The 7,328-nt window shown below is 43.9% G+C and overlaps 1 protein-coding gene across 2 annotated transcripts in view; it reads right to left on the bottom strand.

The window, feature by feature from the left end:
* CFLAR (CASP8 and FADD like apoptosis regulator) overlaps nucleotides 1-7,051 on the bottom strand; it is a 36,396-nt gene extending 29,345 nt beyond the window's left edge. The window contains exon 1 of one of the 2 annotated variants that reach the window (XM_019523208.1): nucleotides 6,854-7,051. The gene's annotated coding sequence lies outside the window, so the exon portion shown is untranslated. The remainder of the gene's footprint in view (nucleotides 1-6,853) is intronic. The other variant, XM_019523210.1, reaches the window with a different exon arrangement.
* Between the last annotated feature and the right edge of the window lie 277 nt (nucleotides 7,052-7,328).

The raw sequence follows: 7,328 nt of genomic DNA, 5'->3' as shown, positions 1-7,328 counted from the left end.
CAGCAACTATTAGGCAAACAAGGAATAGCATGTCTACATTCAAATTGAAAAACCCTTGTAAAAAACAAGAAACATTTATTTGGAAGTATATTCAATGACATGACACACTTCACCACTATTATCTCTTTCAACAGATACAGCCAACCAAAAGCTGGTTCACAAAATTCTGTAACCCACAATGAGTTCTTTTATTTCTGGTACAAAATTCCAGACATTCTACAATAAGTGATTTCTTTAAAAGAATCTTTTCCCTCAATACATTAATTTAACTTAAATCTCTAAGGGTCTGACTGGGCCATGTCCTGTCTTTTTAACAGCTTACATTTCTTTTTGTTTATACCCTTTATGTTTAATCATTTTAAAAGAGGCCCTAAATGTTCAGAGTGTAAGAAAGATATCGTGATTAAAGAGCTGGACAGGGATCCTGGAAATCTGCATTCAGTTAATGCTGCCACAAACCTCTCTCTCCTTTTCGACTTCCTGTCTATAAAACAGGAGTAACAGCATTGTCCCTCACAAGGACATCATGAGGATACATACACTGCTGTTTCTGAAGAGCTGAGCTACAATATATGTCCCTAAATTAATAGATGTTTTCATGTACAACTTTTCAACATCCCCCTCCACCTTTTTTTCTAACACATGTTGGAAGTCATTTACTCTATATATGGTATTTGGAAATCAAATACATCATAGATACTACTTCATACAGCAAGTAGTTCCAAAATGAAATGAACTGAGATTTAACCTATCTTCTTCACTCACAGATTCTTTTAAAATATGACAGGTATTTCCTTCAAGAAATTAAACATCTATGCCAGTGGCTCTCAACCTTTTCAGACTCAAGGCACCCCACCCACGCATTAGACTCAAGGCACCCTTTGGAAAATATTAGTTCTAACCTTTCATGCTTGTTTCTTGACTATAGAAAAATTACACAGCAATTATGTTGCAAAGAACCCACAAAGGCCCCAACAGAACTCACTGGTTGGGAATCACTGATCTATACTTATACCTTGAACCAGAAAAGGAATAAAAGCAATGGCTCTTTAAACCCACGAGTCAATTCACTATCAAGGTATACTCAGCCTTGATACCATTGTTTACACTAACCCATATTTTCTGTATGTTAAAGTCTGTTCTAGAATTGTTTCTACCTTAGAAGTCTCACTATCATTATCAGGCTGGTAAAAACAACAGGAATAGGGGCCAAAGGTTTAAAGAATGTGTCACAACCTTACTGAAACCAGGTTTAAATGATATTAGATTATAACACAAGTTGGATCCTTACCTACACTAAAAATCCTACTTTTCAAAGCAGCAGTAGAAAACTGGAAAGGAAGAATTTGCTTACTAACACCCCTAAAAAAAACAACCATTTTGGAAGACATGGTAACAACTTAGCTAAAATAAAACCCTGCATTGCAGCACAGATGAAACCCAAGCTGTTTGTAACCAAGTCCCTAACCTCACAAGGCCCTTTGGCCTAGTTTGAAAGAATGTCAAATATTCATTTGTAACTAAGTGACAGCTCTAGATGCTGAGCAGCTCTGAAATAAATACATCATATTTCCTTAGGAGCATTTTGTATCGCCATAATGCTAGCAGTATACATGTAAAGGAAAATGCACTACCACAATGCTGCCATCACTGCACAATACTAAGGAACGCTATGCCAACAGAAAGCCTCCATAACATGGCTTTTCATTTTTGGAATATATAGTAGACACCAGAATAAAATACTTCGTCCATCATTTCATGCCACTTAGTAACCCACAGGAATAAAGCACAAGTTGCTTCATTTCTATTTGCTAAGTTTAGAAAAATTCACTCCCAGCCTGGCTCCACAACACAGACTCAAGCAAAAACTATAATGAAAGAAAAATGTGTTTGAATGTCAACAGAGACTGCCCCTCCACGATGCTCTGTTAAATGTGACGGATTATACATATATTTTTCGAGCTAGCTGAGAAAAATTTCAAGAAAAACATTTTTATGGAAAATCTGCATTTATTATCAGGAATTTTCTATATATACACACACACATATACCCACAAACATAAGTTCATATGTGTTTTTACACAAACACACAAGGCATGGACACAAATGATCCTGAGGCAAAGAATGATAGAGCTTTACTATGCGACAGATACTCCATGATAACCACATGTGTGTCTGGCTCTTACCCTGTGGTAAATTAAAACTAATTCTACTGAAAGCTAAAATACCATGGATTAACTTTCATTTATGAAAGGGTACAGTGTGTACATGGACAGCATCTGTGTAGCAGCTGATATATGGTAAACCCTCATGCTCCTCTGCCTTGAAGTAACATATGCCCAAGCCCACACACTTGTACAGAAACTCATGTACATGCACAAATACATCACTATTTTTTACCGGGTAGGAATGAAACGGGGGTGGGGAAATCTTCATGACTCTACCATAGGTAGAGGAAATTCCCACTCAATGTGTCACAATTTGACTTGCATAGTTTTCTGACGGGAAAAATCTTCAGCTAATTTCCAGCTCAGAAAGAAACATGTGGGGATTCCATAGAGAAAGGAGGAATATTATTGATGTTCTTAAATAACATTGCAGCCAAATGAGTACTGGCACAAAAAAGTATGCCCATTTGAAAGTCACCATCTTAAGAACTAATCCTAGGTTTTTTAAAATAGCCTACTGGAACCAAGCATCCAACTCATCTTGAATCTCAGCTCTAGACATTTTATTCCCTTTGGATCTTTTAAAAAAATCCCAGACTTCATATATTAGTACCTTTTATTAAAAAGGGATTTCCCAACAGAGCCCATTTTTCAAATGCAAAAAAAAGTATTCACACATTTCCACTGGAATTTTCTTTATCTGCTCTTTAAACAAAATGTTTACATCATGAACTCCCACTTTTACTAATAATGCCTATTATCTGCTCTTCACAAAAAACTCCTGATTAATGTTAAAAGCCAATTTTATTTAAAGCTGAAACTGAATCTTTGATCTAAGATGCGATTCTAGCACTAAGGTTTTAAGTGGCCATTTAATCACTGCTATATTAGAGATACAAATTCAGACAAAGGCCACAATAGTCAAAAGTTTGTATCCAACCTATATATATGGGTATGTATGTATGTACGTGTGCATATATCTACATCCATGTTTACTTATGTATATGTGGAGGGAGGGAGAGAATATGAGAGAGTCAATCTCAGTCCATTTCCTGTTGGACAAGACTCCATCAGCCCTCTTTTATCCATCACCCATATTTTTTAATTTTCACAAATATACTAAGGATTAAAGGCAGATCCAGGGGGGTGTAATTGCACCCCGCCTTTGATTTCTGCTCCACACAAACTTTAAAACCAACTTCCTGAGAGGGGCACTGGCATTTCTATTTAGACAGTACAGAGAAAGTCAATCAACTTCTTGGCTCACTATCATCGCTCTGATTCCTGCTAATCTTTCTCCACTCCACAGGTGTTAATGACCCTCTCTCATTTTTAAGGGTCTTGATGTTCCACTCCTCAAACTATGCTTCCCTATGTAATTTTGCTGTCTGTTACTCATTCCTGGTAATGTCTGTCCTCTATTTCACAGCCCTGCAGACTGTTTTAACTCTAACTAGAAACATTAACTCAGGTGTTGTATTATTAACTCAGATGTAGAAATGACTGAAAGTGAAGTATTGGATGCACCATAAAGATGCCCAGTCTGAGTAAAAGACATACATTTAACTATAATGACTACAGGACAAATGATACAATATCTTTTGACTATTTTTGCCTAGTTTGTTGTGTTTTTTAAACTTAATATATAATTTAGCAAATTAGTGCACATTCTAATAGTTATACTTGGTTTGCTTAAATTGAATAATAAAGTACTAGTCCTCTTGCATATTACCAAAGCTCCTAGTTTCTCTTTAACTGGAAAAAAATTATTGGACCGATGCATTGGTGCACCTCTATCGGATTGGCACTGATATAAAGAAAATTGATTGTATCAAAAACTGGCCTGATGTGGCCAATAATTTGGCTGATAAATACCTGTGCATAGGCACAGCTGCAGCATAGCATGCAGGCAGCAAAGAGCACAGCCCGCCAGCATGGAGTCCTGCATACAGCTGGTAAGTCTGTTGTGGTGAAAGGGGGGGGAGAAAGAAGAGGTGTTGTGGGGCAGATCAAGGTCCCCCATGGTGAGGGAGGGAGTGGGACTGGCCTAAGCACTGTGCCGCCCCAGTGGGATGGAGCCGCAGTTTGTCTGGGGGGTGGCGGCTCCCGCTGCTGCGTGCTGCTTGTCCTGGAGGGCTTGCGGGGGAGGGTGTGCACTCCCTGATCTGCATGGGGCAGGGTGGGCTGCAGCTGCAGGGTGGGGGCTGTGCTGTGCTCGGGGAGGGCAGTGGTGGCACTGGGAGGGGTGCACCCCTATTGGTACACCCCTAAAAATGCATGTTGTGTCATATGTGATGATGTGCCACACTATTTGTATCCCCCAAAATACAAAATCTTCCCAGGCCAAAGATCAAATGAGTCTGAGACTGAGCTTCCTTTCTGTGTTTACATGCAATGGCTTCAAATCATGGACAAAGCATTAACTACTAGGAAAAACTCTTAGATGTCTCAGTCCTCAGTTAAGCACACAGAGGGCCTGATTCCATAAAGAACTCTATGTGGTCACATGGATTCACCTGCATGGAGCTCCCAGTTTATGGCCTTGAACACTGAAAACACACTGCCCTATACTCATTAAACAAAGCAGTCAGTACAGGGATGTAACTGTACAACTGACATAACCCATCCACATGGGCCATAAGACAGATCCATTATTCTGCAAAGAACCTGAAGATGCAGCACTGTCCCTTCAGTAAGTGTAGTAGCATGGAGTTATTTCTTTCATTTCGTTTAATCAGTTGTATACCCACCCCTTGGCATGGTTCCCACCCTGGCAGCAGGCAGCTAATGCAATTAAGAACAAACCCACTGAGATTTATAACCTAGGGCTTCTTGCCTTTTTAGTATCCTTACCTGGCAGCAAGAAAAGCTACTGAATTACTAGGTGGCAAAGGTGGGCTGTGAAACAAATACTTGGAAAAGCAGCATAGCGTGTCCTGTGTCAATATCCTTGGGCCCTCATAATTAAGCAGTCCCTGTAACTTCCTGATTCATTATTATTGCAAGAAGTCTTTAGGTTTTACTCTGTCCCTCAATTTACTGATTAACTATACCAAAACTCTGATACAGAGTACACTGGCTAAAACAAGCCGGGTACAATGGGCATGACCCTGTGCTCTCTATGCCCAACATCCTTTGCACCTGCGGCATCACATCTACACTGTTCACTCCACATGGGATAAGTCTCACCTAAAATCAGCTAACACGGCTGCACCTCAAAATGCCATTGGCTCTACTCTTCCAAGCATGGTAATGCAATTCTAGACCAGGGAAAGTTATTCCTGTTCCCTGAATCTCTGCTGTAAGTGTAAGGTTCCTGGGGAGCTCTAACTCTGGTTACTATAAGCAATATTAGGGACTGGAAAAATAAATTCTGGGTGTGCTTATTACACTCAACAGAGAAAAGAGACAGTCAGGCTGTTCACCTCTATATCTGTAGCAGGGGATGTCCCAGGTTCCCAGGGGAAAAATGACTGACTGTCAGTAGCCAGATTTTGTCAGCCCAACTATTTCTGTTCAGTCAGCCAAAACCCACTGATCTCTTCATGCATGACTCCTTCCTAGAAGAGTCTTGGAGTCTCTGGGAAATGACATATGTCTGGTTCTTGTGACTCATAAGGTGCAGCCTCCCCCTTACTTCAAAGAGCAGCTGAAAGCAAATTGTGTCCCAAAGGGGTAACACAAAAATACATTTAAGTTTCTATTTAGCTTTTTGATCACAGAACAAAATGTGACATTCAAATTTCGGCCTAACAGTCACATGTTGTGGTTGGACATAACTGTCCCAATGTTGCCCTGACTCTTGTCTACCGGTGCTGCATTCCAGTCTCAAATCATAAGGGGAGATGTACAGAGAAAGACACTTGACATGATTACAAAGCAATCTGCCTGTTAGTTTTTTAATAAACTGGTAGAGACTGAGAAGCCTGGTGTGACCGAAGACCCAGCAAAGCAGAAAGCAAAGAACAGCTTCATGTGACAAGGTGTCCCTACAAAACAGATCCACTCCTCCCCCCCCCCAGCTAATTACACTAGGGGCAACCAGCCCCCCGCATGCATGTTCCTTGCTGTTACTTGGCATGCAACTCCAGCAGGGAATATAGTGTAGATAAAGCAGCAAGAAGGGCAGGGCAACAGATTGTGCAGGAGGGAGACAGCCAAGCAAGGGATCAGGCTGGAGAGGGAGAAAGAGCAGCGACCAAAGCACAGGCAAGGGATCCAGCTGCAGAGGGAAGGGAGCAGGACAGGACAAGGAGCGCAGAGCAAGGACGGGAGGGCAGGGGAAACGAGCCGGGCAGGCCTCAGCCAGGCCCGGGGAAGGAGCGGCCCTAAGGCGGGAAGGGCGGCGGCCACCCGCAGAACCTGAGCCCGGCTGCGCCTTTGTTTACTGCTCGTTATTTCTTAAGCCCCAGCCCGGGCCCCGCGTCCAGGGGCCGCCCCGCTTCCCGCTTGGGCCTGGCGGGGCACGAGCTCGTCCCCCAGCTCCGGCCGCCGCTTGCGTTCCCCAGCGAAACGTCCCGCGGGAGCTCCCATCCCGCGGCCGCTGCGAAAGTGAAACCGCCACTCCCGTCCCCTCGCGTCCAGTCCCTGCCAGGCACTTGCCCTGGGGACCGCAGCCCGGGCCTGCCCGTGAGCCGAGGCAGGGGGGAAGCTACGGCGGCTCCCGCCGCACCCGGACGCTTTACCTTTTTCCTGAACTTAGCAAGAGCGGCTGCGGTGGCCGCTTTTCCCTTCTTCAAAATGGCTCCCTTCGCCCGCTGCTGTCAATACGCGTGATGCCAACAAAATGGTGCCTGATCCCTCCCCGCAACAAATCGCTCTTCCGGGAGGGTGCCCTCACTAAAGATGGCGGCTCCCCCGGGAGCGGCTGCAGCGGGGACCCCGGAGGGCGTCAGAAGAGTGGTCACGTGAGCGGAGCCGCCTCTGCGCCTTGTGACGAAGGACGCCGCAGGCGCTGGGGCCGCGATGCTGGTGGGAGCTGGGCCGGCGCTGTACCGCTTCCCCCGCGGGGACGGCTCGGGCCTGAGTGCAGCCACTTCACGAGTCCGAGCGGGGACAGCGCTGACATGCTGCCATAGCCTAGCTGCTTGAAGCGGCTGTTCTGGCCTGGGGAGGGCAAAGGGTAGATGTGCACCTTTAGAGAGTAAATAGCATCAAGTG

This window comes from Gavialis gangeticus, unplaced genomic scaffold (genome assembly GCF_001723915.1).
Source record: "Gavialis gangeticus isolate Ggan-Ray unplaced genomic scaffold, GavGan_comp1, whole genome shotgun sequence".
Taxonomy (NCBI): Eukaryota; Metazoa; Chordata; order Crocodylia; family Gavialidae; genus Gavialis; species Gavialis gangeticus.
Note: the sequence above shows the minus strand (reverse complement) of the source record. Positions and strands in the feature narration are given on the sequence as shown.